General features: G+C 43.9%; 2 non-coding genes and 1 pseudogene across 2 annotated transcripts; all 3 read left to right on the top strand.

The window, feature by feature from the left end:
• The first annotated feature begins 14,896 nt into the window (after nt 1–14,896).
• On the top strand, nt 14,897–15,059 carry LOC115147993 (uncharacterized; annotated as a pseudogene).
• Nucleotides 15,060–16,034: 975 nt separating this feature from the next.
• Nucleotides 16,035–16,176, top strand: LOC115147965 (U4 spliceosomal RNA). Its single transcript, XR_003866543.1, has one exon. It is a non-coding gene; the product is annotated as a U4 spliceosomal RNA (small nuclear RNA).
• A 998-nt stretch (nt 16,177–17,174) lies between these two features.
• LOC115147991 (U4 spliceosomal RNA) lies at nt 17,175–17,316 on the top strand. The gene has a single exon (XR_003866567.1). It is a non-coding gene; the product is annotated as a U4 spliceosomal RNA (small nuclear RNA).
• The last annotated feature ends 737 nt before the right edge of the window (nt 17,317–18,053 follow it).

Genomic DNA, 18,053 nt, shown 5'->3' with positions numbered 1-18,053 from the left:
ATTAGCGTTGTGGCTCTTATTGCAGGACTTTGTCACCACTGGGGAAAGAGCCATATTAGCTCACCAGTCAACTTACTGTGTAGTGAACATTCATATTGCAATGTACAGCCTTACCTATGGATCTTGGGTCGATGAAATGGAGTATCAGCCTACTAAGTGACACCCAGAGATCACAACTATGAAGAGTTTATAAATATTAGTGTTGTAGCTCATATTGCAGGACTTTGACAGTTGTGTTCTGTGGTGTCACTGAGTAGGCTGATACCCCATTTTATGGACCCAAGATACTTAGGTAAGGCTGTACTTTGCAATATAATTGTTCAATATGCACCGATGACACAACGGTGGTAGGCTTGATCACCGACAATGAGACAGCCTATTGGGAGTCAGTATGGTGCCAGGGCAGCAACCTCTCCCTCAATGTGGGCAAGACAAAGGAGCTTATCGTAGACTACAGGAAACAGAGGGCAGAACACGCCCCCATTCAAATCGACAGGGCTGTAGTGGAGCGCGTCGAGAGCTTCAAGTTCCTCGGTGTCCACAGCACTAAGGGCCTATCATGGTTCAAACACACCAACACTGTCGTGAGGAGGGCATGACAATGGCTATTTGTCACAAGGAGTGGACCAACACGCAGCGGGAAAATGTATACTCATCTTCTTTTTTATTTGAAGAAGGAAAAACAAAATAAACACGTATACAAAACAAACGACTCCAAACAGTCCAGTCAGGTGCAACAAACACTAAACCAGGAAATAACAACCCCCAAACCCCATAGAACAAACACCCCTATAAATAGGACCTTCAATCGGAGGCAACGAGAAGCAGCTGCCTCCAATTGAAGGTCAACCCAATAAACACCACATAGAAATAGACCAACTAGAAATAACATAGAAATACACTAACATAGAACATAACCCAAACAACCCCGAAACACCCTAAACAAACACCCCCTGCCACGCCCTGAGCAAACTATAATAACAAACAGCCCCTTTACTGGTCAGGACGTGACACTATTACCTCAGGAGGCTGAAAACTCACTGCGAGCTCACAGAACAGGGCTCCGGGACCTGGCATCCTTTCACTCCCTCCTCTCTACATTCTCCTCTTCTGTCTCTGCTGCTAAAGCCACTTTCTACCACTCTAAATTCCAAGCATCTGCCTCTAACCCTAGGAAGCTCTTTGCTACCTTCTCCTCCCTCCTGAATCCTCCTCCCCCTCCCCCCCCTCCTCCCTCTCTGCGGATGACTTCGTCAACCATTTTGAAAAGATGGTTGACGATATCCGATCCTCGTTTGCTAAGTCAAACGACACCGCTGGTCCTGCTCACACTGCCCTACCCTGTGCTTTGACCTCTTTCTCCCCTCTCTCTCCAGATGAAATCTCGCGTCTTGTGACGGCCGGCCGCCCAACAACCTGCCCACTTGACCCTATCCCCTCCTCTCTTCTCCAGACCATTTCCGGAGACCTTCTCCCCTACCTCACCTCGCTCATCAACTCATCCTTGACCGCTGGCTACGTCCCTTCCGTCTTCAAGAGAGCGAGAGTTGCACCCCTTCTGAAAAAACCTACACTCGATCCCTCCCATGTCAACAACTACAGACCAGTATCCCTTCTTTCTTTTCTCTCCAAAACTCTTGAACGTGCCGTCCTTGGCCAGCTCTCCTGCTATCTCTCTCAGAATGACCTTCTTGATCCTAATCAGTCAGGTTTCAAGACTGGGCATTCAACTGAGACTGCTCTTCTCTGTGTCACGGAGGCTCTCCGCACTGCTAAAGCTAACTCTCTCTCCTCTGCTCTCATCCTTCTAGACCTATCTGCTGCCTTTGATACTGTGAACGATCAGATCCTCCTCTCCACCCTCTCCGAGTTGGGCATCTCCGGCGCGGCCCACGCTTGGATTGCGTCCTACCTGACAGGTCGCTCCTACCAGGCGGCGTGGCGAGAATCTGTCTCCGCACCACGCGCTCTCACCACTGGTGTCCCCCAGGGCTCTGTTCTAGGCCCTCTCCTATTCTCGCTATACACCAAGTCACTTGGCTCTGTCATATCCTCACATGGTCTCTCCTATTATTGCTATGCAGACGACACACAATTAATCTTCTCCTTTCCCCCTTCTGATAACCAGGCGGCGAATCGCATCTCTGCATGTCTGGCAAACATATCAGTGTGGATGACGGATCACCACCTCAAGCTGAACCACGGCAAGACGGAGCTGCTCTTCCTCCCGGGGAAGGACTGCCCGTTCCATGATCTCGCCATCACGGTTGACAACTCCCTTGTGTCCTCCTCCCAGAGTGCTAAGAACCTTGGCGTGATCCTGGACAACACCCTGTCGTTCTCCACTAACATCAAGGCGGTGACCCGATCCTGTAGGTTCATGCTCTACAACATTCGCAGAGTACGACCCTGCCTCACACAGGAAGCGACGCAGGTCCTAATCCAGGCACTTGTCATCCCTCGTCTGGATTACTGCAACTCGCTGTTGGCTGGGCTCCCTGCCTGTGCCATTAAACCCCTACAACTCATCCAGAACGCCGCAGCCCGTCTGGTGTTCAACCTTCCCAAGTTCTCTCACATCCCTCCGCTCTCTCCACTGGCTTCCAGTTGAAGCTCGCATCCGCTACAAGACCATGGTGCTTGCCTACGGAGCAGTGAGGGGAACGGCACCTCCATACCTTCAGGCTCTGATCAGGCCCTACACCCAAACGAGGGCACTGCGTTCATCCACCTCTGGCCTGCTGGCCCCCCTACCTCTGAGGAAGCACGGTTCCCGCTCAGCCCAGTCCAAACTGTTCGCTGCTCTGGCACCCCAATGGTGGAACAAGCTCCCTCACGACGCCAGGACAGCGGAGTCAATCACCACCTTCCGGAGACACCTGAAACCCCACCTCTTTAAGGAATACCTGGGATAGGATAAAGTAATCCTTCTACCCCCCCCCCTTAAAAGATTTAGATGCACTATTGTAAAGTGGTTGTTCCACTGGATATCATAAGGTGAATGCACCAATTTGTAAGTCGCTCTGGATAAGAGCGTCTGCTAAATGACTTAAATGTAATGTAAATGTAAATGAAAAGATTTGGCATGGGCCCTCATGACCTTAAAAAGTTCTACAGCTGCCAGTAGCGGTGCGTGGGTAAAATCACAGGGAATTTCAGAAGAAAAAGCCATATTACAACCTATGTGTTGTGATAATAGCGTTTTTTGCTCTATAACCTGTTAGTTCATATGCCTTGACACCTTGACATATAGGCCTAAGGCCGAGATAATAAGAAGACACAGTGGCAGAATAAATTCAACCACACATTTTGTTTCATTACAAAACTGGAGAGCAACAACTGTCTGTTGAAGTCCACAAAACATACTGCATGTAACAAACATGACCTACAGCATGGTAAAGCAAGGTAATGTTTCTGACATTTTCCAACATTTTTGAGTTAAACCACGGAGTTACCGCAAGGCGCAATGAAAACAGGAGCTGCCTCCACTATTCCAGCACCATTTCAACTTCAATATCATCTAATCACCAATGCTTAGTGTAATACAGTGACAACTAAAAGATACCAAAAACGATTTAGTCCAATCAACGTAAGCTAAATATGATGTGGCTGTCCATGGTACTGATTTCTGTGTGTGTACGTGGTGTATGTGTGTGTGCATGCAAGTTGAAAAAACATGTTGACTCACCAATGCTTTCCTCCTCTTTCATGTTGCCTAAAGTACATTTTGTCATATAGTTTTTATTTTCATTTTCCTAGACTACCTGTCTAAAATACTTGTTTGCTAGTCGCTAGCCTAACTTCCTTTCATGGGCAAAGATGTGCCAGGCCAGCTAGTTCACATTAGCATACTACATCAAGCTACGTTGTTGAACTTCCATTCTCTCAGTCCAGGGGCACAATGTATGAATTTATGGTTGGATCAGAATTGCCGTTATAATCATTGGCCAGTACAGAGATTTAAGTAAAACCACAAGTACAAATCTCTATCTCCATCCGTGGCTAATTTAGGAAAGGGATGATTTTAGCTAGCTAGCTAGGCACCGGAGGACAACACAACAAGATGTTTTCTGTTAATAATGACGTTTGGTTTGTTATGTGATTGGTCTGAAGTCAAATCTAAACTGTCTTACATTGACACTTTTTATTGTGCGCCAGGACCATTCACAGCTGAGCTCACTCAGTCTATCTCAACGCTGATTGGCAATCATTTTTATTCATTTTTTATCAAGAGAGGCCAAATGCTCTCTGGCTTCCCTTGCATTCAATGCTACGGGCGGCAACAATGTCATACTCTTTCTGACCAGACAGCTTCAGATACTGTAGATACTCTACACATACTGAGACGGAGGGGTGCTGTTTCGTTCACTCGGATGCTTTAACTGGTGAGATACATTCAGCCTCTTGTGAATTGAAGGAAATTTATGAAACACAGAGACAAAATAATTATTATTTTGTATTTTTATTTGTTTTGTTTTTGGTACATTTTTTGGGGAAGCCTGGCTCCCTTGGCATCCATGAACACATGCCACTGACAGCTGCACCATTGAGAGCATCTTGACTGGCTGTATCATCGCTTGGTATGGCAAATGCTTGCCATTGACCACAATGCGCTACAGAGGATAGTGCGTATGGCCCAGCACATCACTATCCATATTTAAGAGGTAACTCTGGGTCTTCCTTTCCTGTGGTGGTCCTCATGAGAGCCAGTTTCATCATAGTGCTTGATGGTTTTTGTGACTGCACTTGAAGAAACGTTCAAAGTTCTTGACATTTTACGGATTGACTGACCTTCATGTTTTAAAGTAATGATGAACTGTTGTTGCTCTTTGCTTATTTGAGCTGTTCTTGTCATAATATTGACTTGGTCTTTTACAAGATAGGGCTATGTACTATAAATCATCCATACCTTGTCACAACACAACTGATTGGCTCAAACTCATTAAGAAGGAAAGACATTCCACAAATTAACTTTCAAATTGGCACACCTGTTAATTGAAATGCATTCCAGTTGGCTACCTCATGAAGCTGGTTGAGATAATGCCAAGCGTGTGCAAAACTGTCATCAAGGTTACTACATGATTCCATATGTGTTATTTCATAGTTTTGATGTCCTCACCATTATTCTACAATCTAGAAAATAGTAAAAATAAAGAAAAACCATGGAATGAGTAGGTGTGTCCAAACTTTTGACTGGTACTGTTTATAATATGCTTATACCTGCTCCTTTTACTTTCTATTCCGGACGTCATAGATGACCAATTCTCATAGCTTTTAGCCTACTCCTACTCCTCCTCTTATCCTACTCCTCCAATCCAAAGTAAAATCTAGAATTGGCTTCCTATTTCGCAACAAAGCATACTTCACTCATGCTGCCAAACATACCCTCGTAAAACTGACCATCCTACCGATCCTCGACTTCGGCGATGTCATTTACAAAATAGCCTCCAATACCCTACTCAATAAACTGGATGCAGTCTATCACAGTGCCATCCGTTTTGTCACCAAAGCCCCATATACTACCCACCACTGCGACCTGTACGCTCTCGTTGGCTGGCCCTCGCTTCATACTCGTCGCCAATTCCACTGGCTCCAGGTAATCTACAAGACCCTGCTAGGTAAAGTACCCCCTTATCTCAGCTCACTGGTCACCCACCATAGCAGCACCCACCTGTAGCACGCGCTCCAGCAGGTATATCTCCCTGGTCACCCCCAAAGCCAATTCCTCCTATGGCCGTCTCTCCTTCCAGTTCTCTGCTGCCAATGACTGGAACGAACTACAAAAATCTCTGAAACTGGAAACACTTATCTCCCTCACTAGCTTTAAGCACCAGCTGTCAGAGCAGCTCACAGATCACTGTACCTGTACATAGCCCATCTATAATTTAGCCCATACAACTACCACTTCCCCTACTGTATTTATTTATTTATTTTGCTCCTTTGCACCCCATTATTTCTATTTCTACTTTGCACTTTCTTCCACTACAAATCTACCATTCCAGTGTTTTACTTGCTATATTGTATTTACTTTGCCACCATGGCCTTTTTTGCCTTTACCTCCCTTATCACACCTCATTTGCTCACATTGTATATAGACTTATATTTCTACTGTATTATTGACTGTATGTTTGTTTTACTCCATGTGTAACTCTGTGTTGTTGTATGTGTCGAACTGCTTTGCTTTATCTTGGCCAGGTCGCAATGGTAAATGAGAACTTGTTCTCAACTTGCCTACCTGGTTAAATAAAGGTGAAATTAAAAAATGAATAAAATATATCAAATATGACTGCATTCAGGGTCAATATAATGAGTTGCAGGACGGTCATGGTGGTTGGAAAGTCCAGTATTTGGCACAGCTATAGGAGGGTTCGGTTGCAAGGTGACGGCTTTTTACCTCTGTTGGGTTGGAGGTGAGGAGGTCTGGGCTAGGGGTTGTGGTGGTCGGTGCAGAGTTTGTAGGGACGGTGGAAGGCGGGTGATGGTGATGTCCTTCGGTCCAGTGATCTTCCAGTGGCTGTTGGTGGTGTCTTGTCCTAGGCAGTGAGTGTCCAGTGTGATGTAGTCCTGGATGGCCTTTTAGATGATGCGGGAGGTGACGATTGGGAGTGTGTCCTGTTTGTAAAACAATTCAAGATTGTTTTGATTACGCGGACTGAAATATGTTCCGGGCAGCCTCAGAGAACAACATCGACCTATACGCTGACTTGGTGAGTGCATTTATAAAGAAGTGCATTGGAGATGTTGTACCCACTGTGACTATTAAAACCTACCCTAACCAGAAACCGTGGATGGATGGCGGCATTCACTCAAAACTGAAAGCACGATCCATCGCATTTAACCATAGAAAGAGGTCTGGGAATATGACTGAATATAAACAGTGTAGTTATTCCCTCCGCAAGGCAATCAAACAAGCGAAATGCCGGTACAGGGACAAGATGGAGTTGCAATTCAACGGCTCCGACACGAGAAGTATGTGGCAGAGTCTACAGGAAATCACTGACTACAAAAAGAAAATCAGCCACGTCACGGACACTGGCATCACGCTTCCAGACAAACTTAACACCTTTGCCCGCTTTGAGGATAATACAGTGCCACCGTCGCGGCCCGCTAACAAGGACTGTGCCCCCCTTCTCCTTCTCCGTGGCTGACGTGAGTAAAACATTTAAATGTGTTAACCCTCGCAAGGCTGCTGGCCCAGACAGCCTCCCTAGCCGTGACCTCAGAGCATGCTCAGACCAGCTGGCTGGTGTGTTTACGGACATATTCAATCGCTCCCTATCCCAATCTGTTGTCCCCACATGCTTCAAGATGGCTACCACTGTTCCTGTACCCAAGAAGGCAACGATAACTGAACTAAATTACTAACGCCCCGTAGCACTCACTTCTGTCATCATGAAGTGCTTTGAGAGACTAGTCAAGGATCATATCACCTCCATCTTACCGGCCACCATAGACCCACTTCAGTTTGCATACCGCCCCAACAGGTCCACAGATGGCGCAATCGCCATCACACTGCACACTGCCCTATTCCATCTATGTAAGAACGCTATTCATTGACTACAGCTCAGCATTCAACATCATAGTACCCTCCAAGCTCATCATCAAGCTGGAGGACCTGGGTCTGAATTTCGCCCTGTGCAATTGGGTCCTGGACTTTCTGACGGGCAGTGGAGAAGGTAGGAAACAACATCTTCACTTCGCTGACCCTCAATGCTGGGGCCCCACAAGGGTGCGTGCTCAGCCCCCTCCTATACTCCTTGTTCACCCACGACTGCGTAGCCAAGCCATGCACACCTCCAACTCAATCATCAAGTGGGCTTGATTACCAACAACGACGAGACAGCCTACAGGGAGGAGGTGAGTGCACTCGCAGTGTGGTGTCAGGAAAACAACCTCTCACTGCCCTCCATGACACCTACACCACCTGATGTCACAGGAAGGCCAAAAAGGTCATCAAGGACACAACCACCCGAGCCACTGCCTGTTCACACCGCTACCATCCAGAAGGTGAGGTCAGTACAGGTGCATCAAAGCTGGGACCAAAAGACTGAAAAACAGCTTCTATCTCAAGGCCATCAGACTGCTAAACAGCAATCACTAACTCAGAGAGACCGCGGCTTACATTGAGACACAATCACTGGCCACTTTAATAAATGGCATGGGTTCCCAGATCCTAAAAAAGTTCTACAGCTGCACCATTGAGAGTATCCTGACCGGTTGCATCACTGCCTGGTATGGCAACTGCTCTGCATCTGACCATAAGGCGCTACAGAGGGTAGTGCCTATGGCCCAGTACATCACTGGGCCCAAGCTTCCTGACATCCAGGACCTATATACTAGCCGGTGTCAGAGGAAGGCCCAAAGAATTGTCAGACTCCAGTCACCCAAGTCATAGACTGTTCTCTCTGCTACCACATGGCAAGCGGAACCGGAGCGCCAAGTCTAGGACCAAAAGGCTCCTTAACAGCTTATACCCCCAAGCCATAAGACTGCTGCACAATTAATCAAATGGCCACTTGGCTATTTACATTTACCCCTCCCACTTTGTTTTGACACTTTTGCTACTCACTGTTTATTATCTATGCATAGTCACTTTACAAATTACCTCGACTAACCTGTACCCCCGCACATTGACTCTGTACCTGTACCCCCTGTATATAGCCCCCTGATTGTTCTGTAATTTTCTTGTTACTACTACAATAAAAAATAAAAAATACCTTTAGTTTATTTAGTAAATATAAAACATCTGATTTGATGGTGGAGAGGTTGCTAGAGCCGCCCTCCCCGGAGCACCACTAGTCTGGTCGGAACCAACAACCTACGGGAGCGAACTTTGCATCCTAGTCATGTCTGCTTTCGCTAGTACCTTGTAGTCTGAGCCCAAAAGACTGATGGGGCGCCAGTTCTTGTGCTCAGTAGCTTCTCCCTTGATTGCACTTTCCTGCATTGACAGAGCTAACCTGCCCTCCCTGTACATGCTACTGTAAACCCACCCAGACTGACTTTGAGGTTTTCCCAGAATATTATGTAAAACTCAGCAGGGAGCCCATCTGGACCTCGTGTCTTACCATTGCTTAAGGAGTGAGGTCTTCCAGCAACAGGTCCACCTCATTCTCTTCCTGGTGTTGAGGGATTAGGGTTATGTGGCTGAGAAGTTTGTTGAACAGTGTGTTGTCTGTTGTATAGGTTATTGTAGAGTCTCTAATGATGTTGTTAATGGCCTGATTGTCAGTCTGCAGTGTCTGTTGGTTGTCTTTCAGTGAGTCTATTGTTTGTTTCTTTCATCTGATTTGTTTGAAAAAGTGTTTGGTGCACTTCTCGTCCTATTGTAGGTGTTGGATTTTGCTTGTGTGTTTGATTTTCTGGTGTTCCTGCCTGTGTAAGAGTGCAAGTCTGTGTTTGGTTTCTGCTATTTTGGGTGCCATATCGAAGACTGCTGGCTGGAGGTCAGATTGGCGTTGTAATCATCGGTTGAGTTTGTTGAGTTGTTCTCTTTTGCCTTTTGTTTTGCCTGCCTTGATGTAAAGGTGTTTGGTTCTCTCCTTGACCATTTCCCAACACTCAAGGGGGTAATCGAAAAAGCCCAAGCTCCAGCTCTTCAGCTGCGTGGTGTATTGGTTGTTGAGTCTGGTGGTCAGTAAAGTGGTGTTTAGTTTCCATAGTCCCTTTCCTCGAACAGTCTGTGTCGCTGGGAGGTGTCCAGTCATACTGAGTTGTCTGTGGTCTGAGAAGAAAGTGGCTGATGATGTGGTGCCTGATGCTGTAAGGGTCTGGTCCAGGAGGAGGAGGTCTATCCTGGAGTAAGATTTGCTGTCAGAGCTCACCCAAGTGTAAAAAGGCACCAGGTCCCTGCCTGTTCTAGGAGGGGGAGCCGGTCTCTCAGAGGGGACAGGGTTTTTTGGGAGTCGTGCAGTCAAGTCAGGTGCAGTAAAGACCATGGCGGACAGATCTGGGCCCATAGGGGCTAGGGTTCTAGGAGTGTGAGCCAGTCTCTCAGATGGGACAGCAGTTTTTGGGAGTCGTGCAGTAAAGTCAGGTGCAGTAAGGACCATGGGAGACAGATCTGGGTCCGTAGGGGCTAGGGTGGAGGGATCAGGGGTGGTAAAGAGTGGGGGGGATGGTTTTCAAGTAGATTACTAAGAAAAGCTCATCCATTGTTTAAAAGTTGCCTTTTTGCCTTTGTGCAGATTGCTATGTCTCATTTTCGATTAATGAAAAATGATACTTTTTTCAAAGTATCTCTCTTTTTCAAACAAGAATTGCAGAGATGGCTACAATTTCAATTTCATCCCCCTGAAAAGATAGAACAAATATTGTGGCTGAATTCAAATGTGCTGTTTGATAAAATACCTGTGTTTATGGGAAATATGTTTGAAAAGGATATTTTGTTCTTAAATGATATTGTAAATTGGAATGGTCGAGTTATAGCTTTCATGTAGTTATCAGAATTGTACGGATAGGTCTGCTCAATCCAAGAGTACAACCAATTGACTACAGCATTACCCCAAAAATGGAGGAGGCAGGTGGCAGCGGGAGGAGGTAGGGAACTGGTCTGTCTGCCCAAAATAAAGGATCAAAACTCGCAGAGGAATAAAAATAGGAAAGTATACCAATTTCATTTGAGGATCAGGATGTTGACAACTGTGCCGTACAGATTGAAAAATAGTTGGGAAGAGATTTTTGATGTACCGATTTCATGAGTTAATATATAAAACGACGTAAGATTCAAGACTTTGTGCTTTCAGCTAAAATTATTATGTAGAATTCTTGCCACCAACACAATGTTGAATATTTGGGGCATAAAATCATCCAAGCTCTGCACATTTTGATGTGAGGATACAGAATCAATAGACCAATTATTTTGGTATTGCCCGCAGGTAGCCTGTTTCTGGTCTCTGGTTCAGGAATGGCTGAAAATGCATAACATTGATCTAAAATTGACCCTAGAAATAGTGCTGATGGGAGATCTGGAGAGACCGGGTCAGTCAATTACTAATATACTAATACTCTTAGTAAAAGTATTTATCTTCAACTCGCAATCTGTGGATTCTATTTGATTAGATAGATTGAAATTGTACGTTAAACATCACAGCATAGTTGAAAGATACACACTACCGTTCAAAAGTTTGGGGTCACTTGGAAATGTCCTTGGTTTTGAAAGAAAAGCCAATTTTTTTGTCCATTAAAATAACATAAAATTGATCAGAAATACAGTGTAGTCATTGTTAATGTTGTAAATGAGTATTGTAGCTGGAAACGGCAGATTTTTAATGGAATATCTACATAGGTGTACAGAGGCCCATTATCAGCAACCATCACTCCTGTGTTCCAATGGCACATTGTGTTAGCTAATCCAAGTTTATAATTTTAAAAGGCTAATTGATCATTAGATACCCATTTTGCAATTATGTTAGCACAGCTAAAAACTTTTGATCTGATTAAAGAAGCAATTAAACTGGCCTTCTTTAGACTAGTTGAGTATCTGGAGCATCAGCATTTGTGGGTTCAATTACAGGCTCAAAATGGCCAGAAACAAAGAACTTTCTTCTGAAACTCGTCAGTCTATTCTTGTTCTGAGAAATGAAGGCTATTCCATGTGAGAAATTGCCAAGAAACTGAAGATCTCGTACAATGCTGTGTACTGCTCCCTTCACAGAACAGTGCAAACTGGCTCTAACCAGAATAGAAAGAGGAGTGGTAGGCCCCGGTGCACAACTGTGCAAGAAGGCCAGCATCCCGGAGTCACCTCTTCACTGTTGATGTTGAGACTGGTGTTTTGCGGGTACTATTTAATGAAGCTCCCAGTTGAGGACTTGTAGTGGAAATTTCAGTACTGAGAGAGACATCAATTCATTATTTCAAATATGAAACCGTCAACCGCACACTCTAAGTTGTGTTGCTGAGAGCTTAACTGATAATGAAAAAACAGATCTTATAAAGGCCCTAAATGCTTAGTCAGTCATTTCTAAGCTTTCCATAAGCCACCTTGGTCCATCTCCTGGATATCTGCATGGGATGTTGTTTTACTTCCAACTCGGCTTAGTTTCCCCACACATCACATCTTGTCTATGGAATGCCAGCTTTTAGGTTTTTATCACCTTAACCAGATGCCCAGACTAACTGCAGGAAGCTAGAGTGGAAACCATCTCTTTAACACAGCATTAGCAGAACAGAAATATCTTACTGTTTGTTAAGTAAATAATTGTTGTAAATATCCACCAAATGAGGTAAATACATATTTTTTCTGTCACATTCCCCTCTCAAGAAACTAAGTTTCCTCCACAACAATTTAAGGGTACAAGCATTACATTATTATTGGTAAACATACATTTAAACAAACAAAGTTTGTGCCTGATATTTCATCCATTATAAACAACCATCATTTGGGTTGCTGAGTTTTAGACCATTCTTATCCAAACACAGTCAATCTATAACAGAAAATGAAACATAAAAAATAAAATCACACACACACAAGCTTCATTACAGCAAATAGGACAGTCATCACACAGGCACCATGCACAAAGGTAGGGGTCAGAATGGTTAAAAATGTCCATCCTTACCATTCATTGATTTTTAACACCAAGAACACCTTGGGACATTTCTTACAAATTGAGTGGATCATTAGTTCAATACCCTTAGCCCTAAGATCATGGTTAGGGTCCTCATCATCAGATGTGTAATCAGGAATGGGAAATAGGTCTGGGAAGTCAGGCATTCTATCATTTATAGATGCATCATTATTCTCATCATCATCCTCAAAGTCAGCATGATCAACAAGCAATGGCATAGTAAGGGCAGTATCCAGCACTTTACAACAAAGCTTTATAACACAGACAATAAGAAATAGTACAGCAAAAAGGATTACTAGGCCATAAATGAGCCAATGAAAAACTGTTGCTCCCATAACACCAAATAATGATTTAACCCATCCAAACGGATTCCAATCGTTGTCTGGTTGGTGTTCTTTTGCGAGATTACCGCTGAGCTCTTTCAGATGTTCCACTGCAATAGTCAAGTTACCCTCACCCTGGGGTATGAATGTACAGCAATGTTCGCCTATCATTTGGCACACTCCCCCTTCCCGTGCTAGTAACATGCCAAGTGCTACTCTATTCTGTATAGCCGTGAGGCGAGCGGCTTGCAATTCCGGTTTCATTATTGAAAATCCGGAAGTGGTTAGATATATCTAAGATTCTAAATGATATTCCAATCGGTCTATCCCAATCGGTCTAACTCATCGGCATTTTCCGAAACTTCTCAAGTTTCGAGGATCGTTGTGACTCAATTGGAACGTCATTCAATTGTGAAATGCTCCTTCAAATCCGTTTTAATCTGCTTGGAATAGAGAAGTTTGTTTTATGCATTACAACAATGGATATATTCAGATTACCAAAAACACAGCACCCTGTCCAATTTGCTGGTAAATAAATGTATGCATTATCACCACAGATCCAATAATGATCAGTAAACGTAGCTGAGCCATATTGATGTGGAGAACGCTCGTCTGTTTCTGCCTGAATAGTGGTGTGCCCCACATTCATTTTAACGGGCCAGTTAGAATCACATGTTCCATTTACCCAGATACATCCTAGTGGGAAGACTCTATAATTAACAAATGTTAAAACCTCTCTAGGGTAGGGGGCAGTATTTTCACGGCCGGATGAAAAACGTACCCAAATTAAACGGCCTACTACTCGGGCCCAGGAACTAGAATATGCATATTATTAGTAGATTTGGATAGAAAACACTGTGAAGTTTCTAAAATTGTTTGAATGATGTCTGTGAGTATAACAGAACTCATATGGCAGGCAAAAACCTGAGAAAAATCTAACCAGGAAGTGAGAATTCTGGTGCTTGTAGTCCTTCCAAGTCATTGCCTATCGAACACAGTGACTTAGGGTTCATTTTGCACTTCCTAAGGCTTCCACTAGATGTCAACAGTCTTTAGAAAGTTGTTTGAGGCGTCTATGGTGAACAGAGAGCAAGCAGAGGAAGTTGGAAGTTGTTGACTCAGGAAGGTACTGGCGTTCATTGGCGCGCATTCACGTGAGAGTTAGCTGTGTTCCAAAACGTTTTTCAAGACATTGCAATCGTCTGGTTGGAATATTATTGAAGTTCTAAGTGATAAAGAAATGGGCAGAAATGGGGAGATTGTTACGCGACGCGAACACAGGGGAACCCAAGAGCGGACTCAGATGCAGAAGCAGGGATGAATGAACCGAAATGTTTATTGTACACAGAGAGATATGGAGTGCAGAACCAGGGTAGCTCAGATGAGTTGCAGAAAAACCAGAAGTGTAGAGTGAGGTTGGAGTTGACTGAGTTGAACAGGGTTAACAGGTCCTGAGGGAATCCAAGGTAGTGGTGGTGAGTGAAATCCAGAGCAAGGTGGTTGGGTGGTGAGATGTGGTACAGGAGCCAGAGACAGAGCGGTAACTGCAATGAGACGACAAATCGGTGTAAGGCAGGGAAACAAGCACAGCAGAGCAACAGGATCTTGAGAACTAACAAAAGGCTAGGATAACAACTGACTGAGCAGAGATTACGATCTGGCAGAGTGGAAGTGGCAGGAATGAGAAATATGTAGAGGTCTTGATTTATGGAACAATTTGAAAAGTTGAAAAGGTTTTGGGTTTGTGACCCATTGCAGCTGAGCCAGTGCTGCAGATTACCCAAAATGCTTTGCTCTCGATATAGTTTTTTTTTTACTACTGGAAAAAAGTAACATCTATTGTTTAAGTACCCCACCTTGCCATGAATTACATGTAATCAAGAATCCACCAAAGTGTTAAGTAGGGGGCGAACTTCTAGACATTCCAATGTAAAAACACAATAATACCGTTAACGGAGAAGCTGTGCAAGACACTGCAAACAGTTTGAGTAGCTGTAATTTGTCATTCTTTTGCAGTGGCATATCATAGCCTATGAAGTCCATCTGAGGCGTGATTATTGCTGATTGAAAACTTAACCCAATACCCCGCTTGGGATGACTTGAAATTATAGTCATCCTTGGCAATATTTGATAGTCTCATGTGAAACTACTATAAATGTGAAAGAGAAGATAGTGCCAAGACCAAAGATGGACTGCATCAAACTCATTTCCTCTTCACATTTTTTGATGTTTCAGCAGACAGGTGAACATTATCTTGAAACTAGGTAGAAACAGAAAAAAGGTGGCAGTAGCATACGCTGTGTCAGAAGTAGTGTTGGGGAGAAAAAACTCAGCAATAGAGGGTTTGGGCCCACAATTTCAGCTTTGCCCCGACACTGCCTCTAATTGTTGCAAGAAGTAAGTTACCCAAAGCCACTTTACACACTTCTTCTTGCCTCCACTAGAGGCAGCGATGGCAAGATTTAATTGAAAAGGTTTTGGGTTCGCGACCCATTGCAGCTGAGCCAGTGGTGCTGATTACCCAAAGTGCTTTGCTCTCGATATTGGTTTTGTACAGGAAAAAAGGTAACATCTATTGAACAAGGACCCCACCTTGCCATTAATTACATGTAATCAAGAATCCACCAACGTGTTAGGTAAGGGCTAACTGCTAGACATACCAATGTAACAAAAAATAATACAGTTTGCTGAAAGCTGTGCGAGATACTGGGTAGTCAGAAGTAGTCTTGGGGAGAATAGACTCAGCAACAGGGGGTTTGGGCCCACACTTTCAGCTTTGCCCTCACACTGCCTCTAATTCTTGCAAGAAGTAAGGTACCCAAAGCCACGTTATACACTTTTTCTTGCCTCTACTAGGTTGAGTTGAAAAGGTTTTGGGTTTGTGACCCATTGCAGCTGAGCCAGTGCTGCAGATTACCCAAAATGCTTTGCTCTCGATATAGATTTTTTTTTTACTACTGGAAAAAAGTAACATCTATTGTTTAAGTACCCCACCTTGCCATGAATTACATGTAATCAAGAATCCACCAAAGTGTTAAGTAGGGGGCGAACTTCTAGACATTCCAATGTAAAAACACAATAATATCGTTAACGGAGAAGCTGTGCAAGACACTGCAAACAGTTTGAGTAGCTGTAATTTGACATTCTTTTGCAGTGGCGATATCATAGCCTATGAAGTCCATCTGAGGCGTGATTATTGCTGGTTGAAAACTTAACCCAATACCCCGCTTGGGATGACTTGAAATATAGTCATCCTTGGCAATTTTTGATAGTCTCATGTGAGACTACTATAAATGTGAAAGAGAAGATAGCGCCAAGACCAAAGATGGACTGCATCAAACTCATTTCCTCTTCAAATTTTTTGATGTTTCAGCAGACAGGTGAACATTATCTTGAAACTAGGTAGAAACAGAAAAAAGGTGGCAGTAGCATAAGCTGTGTCAGAAGTAGTGTTGGGGAGAAAAAACTCAGCAATAGAGGGTTTGGGCCCACAATTTCAGCTTTCCCCCCGACACTGCCTCTAATTGTTGCAAGAAGTAAGTTACCCAAAGCCACTTTACACACTTCTTCTTGCCTCCACTAGAGGCAGCGACGGCAAGATTTAATTGAAAAGGTTTTGGGTTCGCGACCCATTGCAGCTGAGCCAGTGGTGCTGATTACCCAAAGTGCTTTGCTCTCGATATTGGTTTTGTACAGGAAAAAAGGTAACATCTATTGAACAAGGACCCCACCTTGCCATTAATTACATGTAATCAAGAATCCACCAAAGTGTTAGGTAAGGGCTAACTGCTAGACATACCAATGTAACAAAAAATAATACAGTTTGCTGAAAGCTGTGCGAGATACTGGGTAGTCAGAAGTAGTCTTGGATAGAATAGACTCAGCAACAGGGGGTTTGGGCCCACACTTTCAGCTTTGCCCTCACACTGCCTCTAATTCTTGCAAGAAGTAAGGTACCCAAAGCCACGTTATACACTTTTTCTTGCCTCTACTAGGTTGAGTTGAAAAGGTTTTGGGTTTGTGACCCATTGCAGCTGAGCCAGTGCTGCAGATTACCCAAAATGCTTTGCTCTCGATATAGTTTTTTTTTTTTACTACTGGAAAAAAGTAACATCTATTGTTTAAGTACCCCACCTTGCCATGAATTACATGTAATCAAGAATCCACCAAAGTGTTAAGTAGGGGGCGAACTTCTAGACATTCCAATGTAAAAACACAATAATACCGTTAACGGAGAAGCTGTGCAAGACACTACAAACAGTTTGAGTAGCTGTAATTTGACATTCTTTTGCAGTGACGATATCATAGCCTATGAAGTCCATCTGAGGCGTGATTATTGCTGGTTGAAAACTTAACCCAATACCCTGCTTGGGACGACTTGAAATATAGTCATCCTTGGCAATTTTTGATAGTCTCATGTGAGACTACTATAAATGTGAAAGAGAAGATAGTGCCAAGACCAAAGATGGACTGCATCAAACTCATTTCCTCTTCAAATTTTTTGATGTTTCAGCAGACAGGTGAACATTATCTTGAAACTAGGTAGAAACAGAAAAAAGGTGGCAGTAGCATACCCTGTGTCAGAAGTAGTGTTGGGGAGAAAAAACTCAGCAATAGAGGGTTTGGGCCCACAATTTCAGCTTTGCCCCAACACTGCCTCTAATTGTTGCAAGAAGTAAGTTACCCAAAGCCACTTTACACACTTCTTCTTGCCTCCACTAGAGGCAGCGATGGCAAGATTTAATTGAAAAGGTTTTGGGTTCGCGACCCATTGCAGCTGAGCCAGTGGTGCTGATTACCCAAAGTGCTTTGCTCTCGATATTGGTTTTGTACAGGAAAAAAGGTAACATCTATTGAACAAGGACCCCACCTTGCCATTAATTACATGTAATCAAGAATCCACCAAAGTGTTAGGTAAGGGCTAACTGCTAGACATACCAATGTAACAAAAAATAATACAGTTTGATGAAAACTGTGCGAGATACTGGGTAGTCAGAAGTAGTCTTGGGGAGAATAGACTCAGCAACAGGGGGTTTGGGCCCACACTTTCAGCTTTGCCCTCACACTGCCTCTAATTCTTGCAAGAAGTAAGGTACCCAAAGCCACGTTATACACTTTTTCTTGCCTCTACTAGGTTGAGTTGAAAAGGTTTTGGGTTTGT

This window comes from Salmo trutta, chromosome 14 (genome assembly GCF_901001165.1).
Source record: "Salmo trutta chromosome 14, fSalTru1.1, whole genome shotgun sequence".
Taxonomy (NCBI): domain Eukaryota; kingdom Metazoa; phylum Chordata; class Actinopteri; order Salmoniformes; family Salmonidae; genus Salmo; species Salmo trutta.
This window is presented reverse-complemented; position numbering and strand designations above follow the sequence as displayed.